This window comes from Mesoplodon mirus (assembly GCF_964341445.2).
Source record: "Mesoplodon mirus genome assembly, chromosome: 15".
Classification (NCBI taxonomy): domain Eukaryota; kingdom Metazoa; phylum Chordata; class Mammalia; order Artiodactyla; family Ziphiidae; genus Mesoplodon; species Mesoplodon mirus.
Genome location: NC_138991.1, coordinates 75,585,930 through 75,604,236, shown reverse-complemented (window position 1 = coordinate 75,604,236; position 18,307 = coordinate 75,585,930).

Here is an 18,307-nt window from a genome sequence, read left to right as displayed (position 1 = left end):
TTGGAGAGGACTTCTTGTTTACAGCTCCACAATCCCAGGTATGCTTTGGAATTGAAAATTTTTGGAGTGTAGAAAGGTAATGCGGTGCATATATGGCATACTGTATTACATCTCCAGGGAGGTCTAAAGCAGCTTCCTGTAACAAACACATTTAAATCTCTGCAATGAAACATAAAAATTCACAGTAAGAGATAAATAGACATTATAAACAGTTTTATGTGAGTTCTGGTTTTGTCATTAAATTTAAAAGAAACTTAGTTTTCAGAGCTTTCTCTATTTGGGCACTATGAATAAAAGATTGTAGATTGCAAGTTGCTATAAAAAAACTTAAAAAGAGCGAACTTAATTGAGAAAGCTGAAGGGAAACAAATGAACAACAACAGTGATGTACACTGGAAAAGCTCATCTAACAGATTTCTTCCCACAAACAAGCTGGATTTGGAATGAAAATTGTCTGGTTCCTCAGGGGCCAGGTTCAGATCCCCAGCCAGGAGAACTTGCAATAAAAAAGAGACTTATTTGGATTGGGAGATGGGTTTTAGGGAGAGATGGAATGAGGGGAATATTAAAAAGCCTTGTGAGCACCTAGAAATGGCATCTTGTATGTGGGCTAATTATTTTCAATGATGATTCATCCCCCCAGGCAGTTTACAGCTTTTATTTCTTCCTTTTCAAATTCATCTACATCAATGTGGTTAACGGTGGGCGGTTTAGGACAGATCCATTGTTCTTATAGCTTTTGAGAAATTTCAGGGTCTCTTTTCAGGTCTTTTGATTTTGCATCCCAAATCGTCAGGCCCTCTTTGCTCCTTGACTGTTTTTCTTGGCCCTTGTGTCTTTGGTTATTTAACTGGTTTTTGCTCAAGGAACATAACAGGTTAGTGAAAAGAAGATAGAAATTGGGAAGCTCTAGCTCTCCTTTAAGAAACATATGCTGCTTTTTTTTCTAAACACATTTCTGAAGAGTTTTCTTTTGGTAACATCTTTTAAAGAATGGATCTAAGCTGTGTCAGATCAAAGATAGATTAAAAATTCAAAAGCAAATAATTTCTTTTTCTCAAATACTTTACTGAATAGAATAATCAAGCAGTTCAGAAGTGTAAGTCACTTTTCGGACAGTCTCGGGGTTTTTTGTAAGGTAAATTTTATCAATATATAGTGTAGATATAGAAAATTGCACAAATCATAAGTGAGCAGATAGATGACTTATCACAAAGCTTACATGCTTTGTAGCCAGTGCTCAGACCAAGAAATAGAACATGACCAGCAAGCACTACAGAAGCCCATCCTATGGTCCCCACCTCAAGAGGTGCCAGCATCCAAACTTCTAAGACCATAGATTAATTTTGTTTGATTTTAATTTTACTTTTTTTAATTTTACTTTTTTATTGAAGTATAGTTGATTTACAATGTTTGTACACTTTTACATTGTAAAATGATTACCATCAAGGTGTTACTAACACCTGCATCACATCACTTACAGTTTCATTTTTGTGGCAAACATTTAAGATCTACTCTCATTTTCTCAGCGACTTTCAAGTATATATATATATATATATATATATATATATATATATATATATAAAAGATCCTCTGCCTATTTTTTTATCAGATTTTTTTGTTTTGTTTTGTTTTGCTATTGAGTTGTATGAGTTCTTTATATACTTTGGATGTCAACTCCTTATTAGAATATGATTTACAAATATTTTCTTCCATTCTGTAAGTTGCCTTTTCATTTTGTTGATGGTTTCCTTTGCTTGTGCAGAAGTTTTTTAGTTTGATGTAGTCCCATTTTATTTCTGTTTTGTTGTTATCTTTGCTTTTGGTGTCAAATCCAAAAAAATCATTACCGAGACCACTGTCAAGGATCTTACCTCCTTTATTTTCTTCTAGGAGTTTTATGGTTTGGGGATTGAAATAAAATGAATTTCCTTACTTGTTCGGTTTTTGTCTTGGACAGAGCTCATGCTTTCATATCTTTAATGACTAAGGGTTGGGGGTTAAACTGGCAAAGATGAATCTTTCTTTATTACATCTGAGTATGGTAACATCAGAGGGAAGAAATGACTGTTCTTTTAAAGCCTGCAAGAATATCTTTTCCCCAAATTACTGCCTTCCTGCCCCTGGTTTGGTAACTCTAATAAACTACTATCTTCTCAAAGATTCTCTGAGGCCCAGGACATCACGTGGGCATCAGCATCAGTCTATATTAAGTCCATCCTTAGCATGCTCAGCAGCCTCTGAGTTTCTGCTAAGGTGCTGAAAATTTTTGAAAAGTGTGAGAATGTTTAAAGTGGAAATTCTCTAAATGCTTAAGTGTCTATGAATGAGGTTGCAGAATTGATCTGACAAGCATTGGACGGCTTTGAACTAAGAAATATAATACAGATGTTCTTTCAAGATTTGCATTTTATTTAGCAGTATCATTTTGTCCCTCTAGAAGCCTGCTTAACTTTTGAGCACAAAAGGTATTATGGAAAAAAGTACGTATTTATTCAATTTCATTTGTCACAAGGAAGAAAAAGCAACCACTTTCCTATACTTTACTAAAACACATGCTTTCTACAAAATAGAATTCTAAAAGTAGCAGGGGACAGAAACTTTTATTTTCTACTTTTGCCATTATAGAAGCAATCCTGAGATTAATAATAAAAAAATCTGAGCATCCTTCTTGCATTGCATCTGTGTTGTGGGTTCAGTATTAAGTGATTAGAGAATAAAGAATAAATAAACAAAAAGACCTTATTAACCCTTATTTTAAAAATGGCTTTTGGCTTGAGGTTTTTATGGTTTTATGGTTTTGGTTTTTTTTAAGCTTGAGGTTTTTTTAAATGTTTTTAGTTCTTTTATTTATTTATTTATTTATTTATTTATTTATGGCTGCATTAGGTCTTTGTTGCTGTGTGTGGGCTTTCTCTAGTTGTGGCAAGCGGGGGCTACTGTTCGTTGTGGTGTGTGGACTTCTCATTGCAGTGGCTTCTCTTGTTGCAGAGTACAGACTCTAGGCACGCAAGCTTCAGTAGTTGTGGCATATGGGCTCAGTAGCTGTGGCTCACGGGCTCTAGAGCACAGGCTCAGTAGTTGTGGCACACGGACTTAGTTGCTCTGCGGCATTTGGGATCTTCCCAGACCAGGGCTCGAACCCATGTCCCCTGAATTGGCAGGCAGATTTGTAACCACTGCACCACCAAGGAAGCCCTAACTTGAATTTTTAAATCCTGGCAATTGAATGTACTATTTGATGGACTTTTCATAGAAAATGTAGAATGTATTTAATGACTTCAAATTAGAAATTTTGGTGAGGGGGCTCTCTTAAAATCTGGACTAAGGCATCAGCAGAAACTGAAATATAAAAATCTATTAATTGCTGTTTGTGTAAAACTTTATGAAGCTATTATTAGAACTGTTATAATCAAAGGTGTCAATACAGAAAAGTTTATGGCTGTAGACATTTTTATTCTGCGTATAGGCTATGCAGAAATGACACCTACTTACTTCTCAGGAGTTTTCACTACCCACCACCAACCTGTTTTCACTGAGATACCAAGCTTTATTTTCATGTCTGCATTTTTTGGTTTGCCTCTAGAGAATAATTAGGCAGAACCAACAACACTGAAGATAATTAAAAGGTTGCAATAGATTTCAGAGGTAGCAAGAAATAACACTGAGCAAAGTATAGAGCTTTATGCACTATAGCAAAAATGTGGCTGGATTTTTAACCTATAAACCAACCGGATTATTTTTGTAGTATGAATATACAGTTAGGTTATCACAAAGTTGTCTTAGTGTTTTCCCCAAATAATCTTTTTACCTTGAGTCAATGCATAGGACCTCAAGACCACTGTTCCTTATTCTTTCTAAATTAATTACAGACTGAGGAAATCTAAGGTCAAAATAGCAGTACCTATTTTATGGAGATTTAATTGACATGTACATTGTATAAGTTTAAGATGTACAAGGTGATGATTTCATAAATGTATATATTGTGAAATGATCACCACAATAAGGTTAGTTAACACCTCCATAAGTTAATATACTTATCTTGTGCAGGGGGATAAGAATATTTAAGATTTAGTCCCTTAGCAACTTTCAAATATATAACATACTATTGTTAACTGTAGTCACTATGCTGTACATTAGATCCCCAGTATTTATTCACCTTAAAACTAGAAGTTTGTACTCTTTGTCCAACGTCTCCCCATTTTCCCCATCCCCCAGCCCCTGGCAACCCCAGTCTAGAGTCTGTCTGTATGAAACATGTCTATTCACGTCCTCTGAACTGGATTAAATTGTATTATTTAACTTATTTATTTATGTTTTTTGCTATCAAGTTGTATGAGTTCCTTATATATTTTGAATATTAGCCCCTTATCAGATAGATAATTTGCAAATATTCCTTAGATTGACTTTTTATGTTGTTGGGTCTTTCTTTTGCTGTAAAGCAGCCATTAGTTTGATGTAGTCACACTTGTTTATTTCTATTTTTATTGCTTGTGCTTTTGGTGTCATATCTAAAATATCATTGCAAAACCAATGTCAAGGAGTTTTTCCCATATGTTTTCTTCTAATAGTTTTATAGTTTCAGGTTTTAAATTTGTCTTTAATCCATTTGGAGCTGGAGTGAGTGGTGTAAGATAGGGGTCAGATTTCATTATTTTCCAGGTGATTATTCATAAACTTCTCTCTTAGAACTGCATTTACTGCATCCCATAAGTTTGGGTAAGTTGTGTTTCCATTTTCATTTGTTTCAAGATATTTTTTATTTCTCTTTGATTTCTTCTTTGACCTATTGTTTGTTTAGGAGTGTGTTGTATAATTTCCACATATTTGTGAATTTTTCAGTTGCTCTCCTGTTATTATTTCTAGTGTTACACCATTTTGATCAGAAGAGATCCTTTGTATGATTTCACTCTTCTTAAATTTTCTAAGACTTGTTTTGTGACATGATCTGCCCTGGAGAATGTCCCATGTGTACTTGAGATGAATGTGTATTCTGCTGCTGTTGGATGAAATGTTCTGTGTATGTCTGTTAGGTTCATATGGTCTAAAGTACAGTTCATGTCCAGTGTTTTCTTACTGATTTTCTGTCTGAATAATTTATCCATTGTTGAAAGTGGGCTATTGAAGACCTCTAATATTATGGGTTGTTGTCTACTTCTCCCTTCAGATCTGTTACTATTTGTGTAATATATTTAGGTCCTCTGATGTTGGGGGCATATATTGGGTTGGCCAAAAAGTTCATTCGGGCTTTTCTGTAACATCTTACGAAAAACCTGAATGAAATTTTTGGCCAATCCAGCATACTTACAGTTGTTGTATCCTCTTGATGAAATGACCCTTTTATCGTCATATAACAGCCTTCTTTGTTTCTTGTTACTGTTTTTGAGTCTATTTTGTTTGATATGAGTATAGCTACCTCTGTTCCCTTTCGATTTCCATTTGCTTGGAAAATCTCTCTCAATCCCTCCACCTTGAATTTATATGTGTCCTTAAAGCTGAAGAGAGTCTCTTGTAAGCAGAATATATTTGGGCATTGTTTTTTTAATCCATTCAGCCACTCTATGTCTTCTGATTGGAGAATTTAATCCTTTTACATTTAAAATAATTAATAGGTAAAGACTTATAATATGATTTTTCTGAATTGTTTTCTGGCTCTTTTGTAGTTTTCTTGTTCCTTTCTTCCTTTGATGTCTTCCTTTGTGAATTGATGATTTTCCATAGTGGTATTTTTTGATTCCCTTCTCTTTATCTTTTGTGTATCTACGGTAGGTTTTTGCTTTGTTGTCGCAATAAGACTTATAAGAAGCATCTTATAGATTGAACAGCCTATTTTACTATAATAACACCTTAACTTCAATTGCATACAAAAATTCTACACTTTTATTTACCACTCCCTCCACACACACATTTTGTTTTGGATGTCACAATTTACCTCTTTTTATATTGTGTATTCATTGACAAATTTTGTAGCTACACTTAATACTTTTGTCCTTTAGGCTTTATACTAGAGTTTAAGTCCTTAGCATACAACCATAAGACAGTATCAGAGTTTTCTGGATTTGACTATATACTTACCTTTATAAGTGTGTTTTATATTTTCATATGTTTTCATGTTACCAATTAGCATCCCTTTATTTCAGCTTGAAAAGTTCCTTTCAGCATTTCTTAAAGGCAGGTCTAGTAGTGATGAACTTCCTCAGCTTTTGTTTGTTTGGGAAGGTCTTTACCACTTCTCCATTTCTGAAGGACAACTTTGTCAGGGAAAGTGTTCTTGGTTAGCAGTTTTTTTCTCTTAGCATTTTGAATATATCACCCTACTGTTTCCTGCTGAGAAATCTGCTGATAGACTTACAATGGTTCTTTCGTATATGATGATTTTTTTTCTCTTGCTACTTTTGAAATTCTCTCTTTGTCTTTGATTTTGGACAGTTTTATCATAATATGTCTTGGAAAAGATCTTTTGGGTTGAAATTTTAGAGGGGAACTTTGTGCTTCATGAACTTGGATGTCCAAATTTCTCCCCAGATTTTGGAATTTCTCAACCATTATTTCTTAAAATAAGTACATTGCCACTTTCTCCCTTTCTTCTCCGGGACTCTGGTTATGATAATGGTAACTCAGTGGAGATTGTGATGTCATATTTGGCATAATTTTATCTATATCCCAAAGGATAAGTATTATTTTTTTAATTTATTTATTTTATTTATTTTTATTTTTGGCTGTGTGATGTCTTCATTGCTACGTGCAGGCTTTCTCTAGTTGTGACAAGCTGGGGTTACTCTTTGTTGTGGTGCGCAGGCTTCTCATTGTGGTGGCTTCTCTTGTGGAGCACAGGCTCTAGGCGCGTGGGCTTCAGTAGTTGTAGCACACGGGCTCTAGAGTGCAGGATCAGTTGTGGTGTACGGGCTTAGTTGCTCCACAGCATGTGGGATCTTCCTGGACCAGGGCTCGAACCCATGTCCCCTGCATTGGAAGGCGGATCCTTAATCACTGCGCCACCAGGGAAGCCCCAGGATAAGTATTATTATCCTCATTTTATTGAAGATGAAAGTAAGGTCCACTGTCCCACCCAACAACTTATGATTAGAAGCTGTAGAGATAAGACTCCAATGAAAATCTTCCATTTAAATTATTAGTAGACTGTATGATTTGTGGCAATACACCTTGTATTGGCTTTTGTTTTTTCAGATTCCCAGAATGTTATAAAATTCCCCACATAGCAATTTCATACTCTGTATCCCTTTACAGAATCTCTGCCCATAAAAATTATTGATTCAGGCTTCCCATTGTTTGGGAAGAAGAGTTATGTTTTATTAAGTTAGAAATGAGAAATGAATTATTTATTGAACAAAGCAAAATGAAGCATTGACTAGAGGGAGCAAAAAGTGTATTGAGCTTCCTGAGAGATGATTTGGGCCTCATTGTTCAAGTTCTAAACATACTAAATACAGAAAATAGAGTCAGCAAGCGTATCGTGGAAACTATTCATGGACTAGACAGAAAAATATTAACTCAAAGAAAGCTCACAGAGTTGATTCTTATAGTCAGAGCACCTGTGTGCTTTAGTTTCTAGAGGAGATATTACTATTAGAATTGTTTAATCTTTCTGGAGCTCAATTTTCTCATCTGTAGCATAGGAATAATAAAGCCTATTCTTCTCTTGGGGTTGTGAAGCTCAAATGAAATAATAGCCATTACTCTTGACTTTTGTGCTCTTCCTAGGACCCTCTGTGGGCAGACTATATCTTCTTGAATGAGAGCAAGGGGCACATGTTGCTCCAGTTACTGTGAGCCTACAATTCTTCACCCAGTTCCAACATGTAAGTTTTTCCCCCACGCCACCAAGCTGGGTGTCCTATAATTCAACTCAATTCTGACACTGTTTACTTGGAGATAGATAGTGTCAGATTCCACAGGTTAAAGGCTCAGTCCCCAAGACTAACCTCCACTTCAGATACCAATCATAGTCCAGGCTGTCGCCCATGCTTCTGACCAACTGGCTATAAATTAGAGCATCCCACAACCCAATCCTTGGGTTTGATTAATTTTCTAGAGTGGATCACAGAACTCAGGAAAACAGTTTACTCACTGAATTACTGATTTATTACAAATGATTTTAAATGCAAATCAACAGTCAGATGAAGAGATTCATAGGGCAAGTGTGTGGGGAGGGGCACGAGGTGTCCATGCTCTCTGAGCATGTCATTCTCCCCAAATCTCTACTTGTTCACCAACCTAGAAGCTCTCCGAAACTCCTTCCTTCCTTTCCTTTCTTTTCTTTTCTTTTCTTTTCTTTTCTTTTCTTTTTTAAATGCAGGTTTCATTACATATGCATGGTAGATTAAATCCTGGGCCATAGGCGATTAAACTCAATTTCCATCCCCTTTCCCCTCCCACAAGGTCCAGAGTGGTGGGTGGAGGGTGGAGGTGGGGAGAAATGAAAGTTCTGACCCTTCAACAGGCAAGGAGCCCCCATTCTTAGGTGACCTAAGAGCTTTCTGAAATTCACCTCATTAGCATCACAAAAGACACCATATGGCTCTCCACACTTAAGAAATTCCAAGCCTTGTAGGAGCTCTGTGCCAGGAAAGGGAAAAGAAGACCAAATGTACATTTCTTACTGTAAATCACAATATCACATATCCTAAGCCAGCCTTCTCAGGAGAGAAGAATAAGCCCGCCATTTTTCAGCTTAATGTTCCTTCCATGTAGCAATGCCAGTTGGAAAATAGTCAAGACCATGTGGATATGTCGTTACTTGATTTATTATAGACTGACAATGACCAAGGCCAGGGAAAGAAATACCACTTGTGCCCAGAAGCTCTCACACAAATAGGTTCAATTTAACCCCTTTATAAATAACTTAAGAGTGTTTCTCTCTCGACTTCATCCTTTGTAACCTAAATCCCAAGGTGGACCTAGAGGTGCTAGCTCCACCTCTAATTACTATTTACTTCATTTGGGTATGTGCTGTTCTCATTAGCAGTTGGGCGAAGGCAGGTCCTCACCAAGGCAACCCCAAATGAGTATGTGTTCAGGCTCTGTGGGATTCCCTGCCCCACTGGGTCACATTCCACCTGGGTTCTTTGCTCAAATCACTGACATGATTTCAAGAATGTAAATAATTCGCACTTTTCTCCTCCTCGTGCTATTAGTTTCTTCACAAAGTCTTGGTGACCTGAACATTTCCCTGAATTCATAGTTTTCAGACATGCCATTTTTACAACGGACCTCAATATCTTTCCCTCCTTTGCTACAATAAACTTCCCAACAGATCCTCACAGGCTCCTCATAGTGAAAAGGCCATGGATAAACATGAGACCCTTCATAAACCTGACATTGCTATTGTTAGATTTGTGTTGCTCATTTGAAACCTAAACCATTAGCAAGGGTGAGCTAGTATCCAGACAATAATTAGGACTACATTTTGTCTTTCTTGTTTCCACATTTTTGCTCCTGCCCTTCTACCTCTTTCAAGGTCCTCTCCTCTTCCTCGGAAGGTTTAAATAAACACTATAAACACTTCCTTAATTGTTATAAATTGTCTCTGACATCTATTGTTTGTAGAATACATTTATTAATTTGCTCAAGAACTGCTTTGCAATATTACTTTGCTTGCTCTCTTTAGCACATATTTATTTTTCACTCTTCAGTTTCATGTTAATCTCACTTGTCCCTGTCTAGAATTTTTAAAAAAATATTTATTTATTTTGGCTGCACTGGGTCTCAGTTGCGGCACTCGGGATCTTCGTTGCGGCATGCGGGCTTCTTAGTTGTGGCATGAGTGGGGGATCTAGTTCCCCAACCAGGGAACGAACCCAGGCCCCCTGCATTGGGAGCACAGTCTTACCCACTGGACCACCAGGGAAGTCCCTCCCTGTCTAGTTTAACCTTGAAAACAGGTGTTGATTATACTCTAGGTAATACCACCTTACTCCATCTAACGCCTTCATTTAGGGGGTCTTTTAGGAATTATTGTTTGTATTTTTGTTTTAAACATATGCTTCCTGTATTTTGTCAAAGGAAATAAAATTGAGCTGGTACTTTAACCATTTCCAACTCTTTCACTCTGTGTGTGTGTATAAAATTTATACGTATATAGAATTTAAGATTTAATTTTTAATTGAAAAGTTAACAAAACAAAGTTGTCATGGGGGTGGTGGTGATGACGATGGTATCTGGCAGAGTTTCCACAAGTTAAGAATAATTATCGTCCATGTTCACTGAAAGATACCTATGTATCATGCTGTAGTATAATTTAAAAAAATACATTTGATTTTTGTCCCTAGTTCCTGGCACAGAGATCCAAAAACCATTGGAATTTCCTCAGGATTATCTTTTGCTATTCATTTGAGCCCCTTTCCACCATACTTGAGTTTATGCTAATGAGGTGACTTAAGATGGAGTTCTTATATAACTTCAAGAGGGGGGCTTGTGACCAGAAAAATCAACCACCTGATTGGAAGGTTGACTTTCAGCCCCATCTCCCAACCACTGAGGAGGGGAGAGCAGCTGAAGATGGAGTTTAATCATGTGCCTAATTATTTAATCAAGCATGCCTATGCAATAAAACCTCAATTAAAAAAATCAACGAGGCTCGGGGAGCTTTGTAGTTTGTGAACATTACGTGCTGGCAGTGTGGTAGACCCACTCCATGGGAATAGAAGCTCCTGTGCGCAGGACCCTGCCAGACCTTGCATCCTATGTGTCTCTTCATCTAGCTATTCATTTGTATACTTTCTAATAAAATAATTCTAAGTATAGTGTTTTGCTGAGTTCTGTGAGTTGTTTTAGTGAATTATCAAACTTGAGCAGGTATAGGAAGCCCTGAATTTGTAGCTCGCCAGCATAAGTGTGGGTGGCATGGGGACCCCTGGGACTTGCAGTTAGCATCTGAAGTGGGGGGGGCAGTCTCATGGGACTGAACCATTAACCTGTGAGGTCTGTGCTAACTCCAGGTAATTTGTGTCAGAATTGAATTGAATTATTGGACACCCAGCTGGTATCAGAAAGTGTCAGAACGTACATGTACTGGGCTAAGCACTTTCTATATATGATCTCATCTCATCTTCACAGTAAACCCATGAGGTAAGTGTGGCTATGGTTATCCTCTTATGCAAATTAGGAGGTTAATGCATGCAGACAGTGACTTCTCCAAGACCAGAGGCCTGATTTCTTGATGTCAAAGTCCAATGATGTAACATCATACTGCTTCCAAGGTTACAGTCTCATAAGATGAGGAAAACCCAGTTGGCAGTGGGGAAATAAAAGAATGCTGGACACCTCTTTTGCTCATCTGCAAATCCTTTGGGCTCCACCTCTTATTCTAGCTATTGCCACAGTGACCAGTTCAGGAAATGCCTTGCCCAGCTTTGAGGGGAATGTATCTCATTCAGACCGGCCACTCCCCTTTTATGCAAATACCTTTGGGAACAGCTCAGCAATTATACCCGTGCACCAAAATGAGAAGGGGTGTGGACTCTTAACCAATGAGGAATGGAAGCCAATGGATGGGTAAGTGCTTCCGTATTTTGTCCCAGTGATATGTTTTATAAGACTCTTCAAAAGTCTTACGGGGTCAACCATCAGTTGGTTGCCACATAGTGGTGTCTTACTTTACAACGTATTCCTATTTTGTTTCTCTTTCCTGCCCTGATGTCTTCTCCCTAACCCATATTCCTGTTCCATGAGATTATTTTACAAATATACTATCTACATTTTTTCAGGCTCTGCTTTCCAAAGAAACTAGCTGAAGACAAAATACTGTTAACTTCAGCCAGAGAAATATTGATTTTTTTTTTTTTTTTTTTTTTTTTTTTTTTTTTTTTTGCGGTACGCGGGCCTCTCACTGTTGCGGCCTCTCCCGTTGCGGAGCATAGGCTCCGGACGCGCAGGCTCAGCGGCCATGGCTCACGGGCCCAGCCGCTCCGCGGCATGTGGGATCTTCCCAGACCGGGGCACGAGCCCGTGTCCCCTGCATCGGCAGGCGGACTCTCAACCACTGCACCACCAGGGAAGCCCTGATGATATTTTAATGACACAAAGGCACAGAGGTAAATGGGCTCTCACTGAATTTAATGCTCCTGCACAAACTCTGATTTGTGCTGAAACAAAGTATGTTGAAACTAATTAAAAGTGTCTCACATCATGGAATTTTTTGAAAGGGATTACCCTCAACTAATAACATCTGACATGATGAATGGTATGGCAATTGAAAAATTAACAGCAATGAAGCTTGCTCATTAGACCTCATGGAAAAATTAACATGAAAGGATTTCAGAGTAGATAAGACATTCTTTTATGTGAGTTTAAATTGTGTATTATTTTAAATAAATTTCAATTTTATTTTATTCTAAATCTGAGGGATTTAGAATAAAAATCTTTGAAAAGTTATTATCTGGCTGAAGAAGGCCAGTGGCTATATCATACTGATGTTTGCATCCTCACTTCATTTGGTGTCTGACATATATTAGACACTTAACAAAATGTGTACGGAATGAACAGAATTTTAAAATTGATGATCAGAGGTGGTAGTGGGTTGAGTTGGCCCACCGAAAACATATGTCCACATTCTCACCCCTGGGCACCTGTAAATGTGACCTTATTTGGAAAAGGGGTCTTTGTAGTAATTAAATGAAGGATCACAAGATGAGATCATCCTGGATTAATAGGGTAGACCCTAAATCCGATGACAAAGGAGGAAGGAGAAGAAGAAGCAGAGGGGAAGGCCATGTGAATTTGAAGGAAGAGATTGGAGTTATGCAGCCACAAACCAAGGAAGACTTGGAGCCACCAGAAATTGAAAGAGGCAAGAAAGGGATTCACCTCTAGATCCTCTGGAGGGAGTGAGACCCTGTCAACAGCTTGATTTCAGACTTCCGGCCTCCAGAGCTGTGAGAGAACACATTTCTTTTGTTTCAAGCCACTAAGTTTGTGGTAATTTGGTATGGCAGCCCTAGGAAACTAATACAGAGGGATTAAAATAAAATAAAACATGTGACAAAAGTTAATGGAACCTAAAAGATGGTTTCAACCATAAAATCATTCAACAAATATTTGTTGAGCATGTACTATGCACCAGGCATTTTTCTAGGAAAGCTTCAGTGAGCAAAATAAATGGAGACCACTGCAGTCATGGCACTTACATTTTAGCAATATTCTTTCTGATCAGAGGAGCTAATTTATTTAAAACTCCTTTACCCTTAACCAAGATGTGTTTGTGTCCATACCTACATATCAGAACCAATTATTAAACACAGCTAGTGGTAAAGACATCACTCAACGAATAGAGATTACACAACAACTTGGGAAGGACTTGCTTTCCATGGAGAATGCAAGCCCTAGATTTTCAGATAGGAGATATTATTTTTTAACAATGATAATAAAAGGAAGACATTCAGGATTTTATGACCTCTAGATTTCTATTCAGCTGATGGGATAGACTGGGTTTGTCCACTCAGCAGCAGTGGAATGTTGACCTCCTGTGAACAAGGACAAGGGTTTCTGCTATAAAGAAACAGTATTCCAGTTTGGGGGGAAAAAAAGCAAGAAAAATTTTCTCAAATTTGTTTTTCTACAATGCTTTTAAAAATATAATGTTTCTTAAACTTTTGACAGGTGCCATTGATTATCTGCCAAGGAGGACCAGCCAACTACTAGAGCAATGAGCATAACAAACCAATACCAAGGGATAGGCTTAGTTCAAAAGGCTTTGTGTGTCTATTTGGATTTTATACTTGTGATTGTGATATACTATTGTCTTTCATACTGTATAAATTTAATTAAATTAATTTAAAATTTAATTTAAATTTAATTTAAATTAATGATTTCAATCAAAATAAATGTAAAACAATCAAGCATATAATTTTGGGCTAAATTATTATCTATATGATTGGAATAAAACATACCAGTAGTTCCTCATATTCTGGGGAAAGCACTTTGGTTTCCAAGTACTTTAATACTAGAACAATTGAAGAGGAAGCAGAGCAAAGCTCTAAAATACTGGAAAGAAAACACATAAAATAAGATATCAAATCCTAGAAAACTAATAATTCAGTGCTTACAGATGAATCAGAAAACTTCTTTACATTTCAACATTCAGTATTGAACATAAATGTATTTAACTTCTATGAATTCAACTTGACAAACACACACACCCTTTCCAATTAGCACTTGCCATTTCATTGATCGAGGGTAGACCCACAGTCAGTGTGAAATGGGAATCTTTTCCCTCAGCTTCCTAAGCCCCTGAATTCCGTGTGTGTGTGTGTGTGTGTGTGTGTGTGTGTGTGTAGCTGAGTTGAATATAATTCTTGTGTTTAAAGGTACATCATTTTTCATACAGCCTGTCTCCTGATGCCAAGCCAACAATTGTCACCAGCTTTATCCAGGCCTTTAACTGTATTAAATTCTTTGAAGAGGATAGAGACTGTCTTTAGGGGTAATTTGAGGGTTTTTTTTAAAAAGTAAATTGATGCTGGAATTTCTGTCTCATACAGAATCTAAACTCAAAAAGAAAAAGAAAGAAAGAGAATCTGTTTAACATGATACTGAACAAAGCTAAAAATATAAAAAGTGATGACTGTAGCCCTAGCAAACAGTTTGACTGCAATCTTATGGGAGAACCCGAGCCAGAATCACCCAGCTAAGCTACTTCTGGAGAAACACTGAGAAAATAAGTGTTTGCTGTTTTAGGCTGCTAAATTTTGGAGCAATATTTTTGTGCAGCAATAGATAACTAATAAGGTATATATTTAGATTTGAAGAAAATGTAGCTTTTGAATATTTTGAAATCCAGCGGGAAAAGATATGTGCAAAAAGCAACTGTAAATCAATGTGAGAAATGCTGTAATTGGGTAGGTCACTAGTGGGCCAAATAATATTCATGAGCAAAAATTCCATTCCATTGCAGATCACTAGAGGAGGACCACATATACTCCACTAGGCAAAGAATTATCTGCTCCCAGCAAAAAAAGTTCCCTACTTTAAGTTCAAGGCAAAAAAAGGAATAATTAGAGGAAGGAAGCACGAGGAAAGGCCACTGACTTTTATCGGTTACCTACTAGGTCCTGTGTGCTTTATGTACATGACCTTAGGCAGTCTTCATACCAGTTGGTTAGGTAGGTATAGATTTTTTAGTTTTATAGATGGGCAGTAAGTGGTGGTGCTGAGATCTGAGTATGTGGGCTGCTGGCTCCAAAAGCTTATGTTTGTTCTACTGCACCAGACTACTCTCTTCCTTATGCCTCAAGTTCTCATGATGCTCAGTGGAATATCAAGACATGCAAAGCCTTTCCTTTTGGAGTATTCCACAGCATTTGGCAAAGGTAATCACTAAAACTATGCTGAAAGACTCTCTGGCCTGTAGTAGACAGTGGATTGAATTTTCTTACAAGTGAATTGCCATCAGACATGTGTTAAAATTTCATAGGAGTTGGGCAAATATTTCAGGAAGGTGGAAGAATTAAGCAGTGAGTAACTGTGACCTAACCAATAGGTTGTCTTCTTCTCAGTTCCTTAACTTTATAGACAAACAATTCTTTCCAGTCTTATTAACCTTCCCGAAGTAATCCAAATGGAAATGTTCCTGTCATCTTTGCCTTGAGAGTTATCATTACGTTCAAATTTCTAAAAGCCTTTGAGTAATTAAGAATAAGCAAAATACATTTCTTTTCCAAGAAAAAAATATCGACAGCTGAAATTTCTTTGGGAACATAAACTTTAGCATCACTCTTATTGCTAATGATCTGTAATTCTGTGAAATTAGACTTGTAAAACTGAACTGAAAGGAAAATGGTTATTACCAAATGAGTAATGGTTCAATTGGCCCAGATAATTATATAGGCAGGATAGTGAGCCATCTACTTCTGCACCTTGAGAGGTGCTCTAAAAGGTTACCTCACCAATGATTCCTTCATTGTTTTGTTAAAACACCTACAATTCCTATGATTAGAGTCATTCCTTTTGTGTTTCTTCAAGGCTTAATCCTAAACTTGGATGGGTAAGGGTCACATGTTCAGAAAACAAAACAACAGCAACAACAAAAAAACACCAACCTAGGGACTTCCAGTATGAGCAAATCTTTATAAGTAAGCCTCTTTCTTCTTCAATTCCTGAAACTATATAATATTTTCAAGGAGAGTAAAAAAAGCACCCCCACTCCCCCATAGATTCCATCTTCTGTGAAAGTAGGAGACAAATATGATCCACAGACTGTGAAATAAATAAAGCAGCAGAGATGAGCAACAGCTGAAAGAAGAAAGGGAAGGAAAAAAGCAAGAGATTAGTAAACTAAAGACCCAGAGAAAAACAGATCTCAGAAAGCACTTTTAGGAATACACTTGCTGATCCCACTACTGGGCATATACCCTGAGAAAACCATAATTCACAAAGAGTCATGTACCAAAATGTTCATTGCAGCAGCTCTATGTACAGTAGCCAGGACATGTAAGCAACCTAAGTGTCCATCGACAGATGAATGGATAAAGAAGATGTGGCACATATATACAATGGAATATTACTCAGCCATAAAAAGAAACGAAATTGAGTTATTTGTAGAGAGGTGGATGGACCTAGAGTCTGTCATACAGAGTGAAGTAAGTCAGAAAGAGAAAAACAAACACTGTATGCTAACATATGGAACCTAAAAAAAAACAAAAGAAAGGTTCTGAAGAACCTAGGGGCAGGACAGGAATAAAGACGCAGACATAGAGAAAGGACTTGAGGACACAGGGAGGGGGAAGGGTAAGCTGGGACAAAGTGAGAGAGTGACATGGACTTATATATACTACCAAATGTAAAATTGATAGCTAGTGGGAAGCAGCCACATAGCACAGCGAGACCAGGTCGGTGCTTTGTTACCACCTAGAGGGGTGGGATAGGGAGGGTGGGAGGGAGGGAGATGCAAGAGGGAAGAGATATGGGAACATATGTATATGTATAACTGATTCACTTTGTTATAAAGCAGAAACTAACACAACAGTGTGAAGCAATTATACTCCAATAAAGATGTTAAGAAAAAAATACACTTGCTGAACGTGATGGGCTAATGTGAAGTGACTATGGTCAGTGAATATAGATATGTTACAAAGTACAAAAATTGGAGTGAAGCTAGTAGTTAGAATAGATGTGCTGATTGTCTCATCTATAGCAACTCTGATTTAAATGACATCATTAAAAGTTGACTAATCAAGCAATAGACATACACATTTTTAATAGTACAAATAACAGTAAGAAACATAATATTATTGATTTAAGTTGAGTGGTAGAGGAGAGAAAGGGATGCAGAAGAAAGAGAAAACACTATTTTTATTATTTCTCATAGCAGAGGACTATTATGCACTGGCTAAATGCATTAATAAGGGTAATCACCAGAAAGTTTTTAAAATATATAAAAACAGAAAATATGAAACAGAATGACAGAACCAAGAGCAAACATATGCCATCTCAGTAAATATAAATGGGTTTAACCTACATATTAAAATAAGAATTTTAGATTAGACTGGATAATAAAACAAATGCAAATTCTATCAATATGTCATATATAAGGGACACACCAAACAAAGTGATTCAGGATGCTTAAAATAGAAGGATGGGCAAAATCTACCAAAAAAGGGCACATTTTATCAATAAAAAAATGAGGACTTATGATCATAACATCAGAAAAGTGTGACTCAGCCCCAAATGCAGTACTTTGTAGTTTTGAAGAATGCAAAAATTGCATCATTTATAAATATATATGTATCAAATAACATAGCAACAATAATCATAGAGCAAAAATTATAGATGATAAAAAGAGAAATAGAAGCATGTTGTAGAAGACTTCAAATCAACTGATAGTTTATCATAGTTTGAGTGGACAAAAAATATGAAAGGATATGGATGGTCTAAATAACATAGTTATTTATGTATTTGGTATGTATCAAACCATATCCTGAAAATAGAGCACATGTATTTTTTTCAACAACCCGTTAAATACTCATGAAAATTGACCACATAAAAAAAAATTAAGACACAAAAAAACTTCAGTAAATTCCAAAAGGTAGAAATACTTGAAAATCCTTTAATAAACCAGTTTCTTCAAAATCCCAAACAGCTTTGCATTATTAATTGTTCTCATTTTAAAGTGTAAAATATGAAATGCATAGTAGTAGAGGAACATACAACTCGACTGTACCATAAGCACAGCATTAGCTTGCATCCAAATGCTTTTTTTTTTTTTTTTTGCCGTGACACACAGCTTACGACATCTTAGTTCCCCGACCAGGAATTGAACCCGTGCCCTGAGCAGTGAAAGTGTGGATTCCTA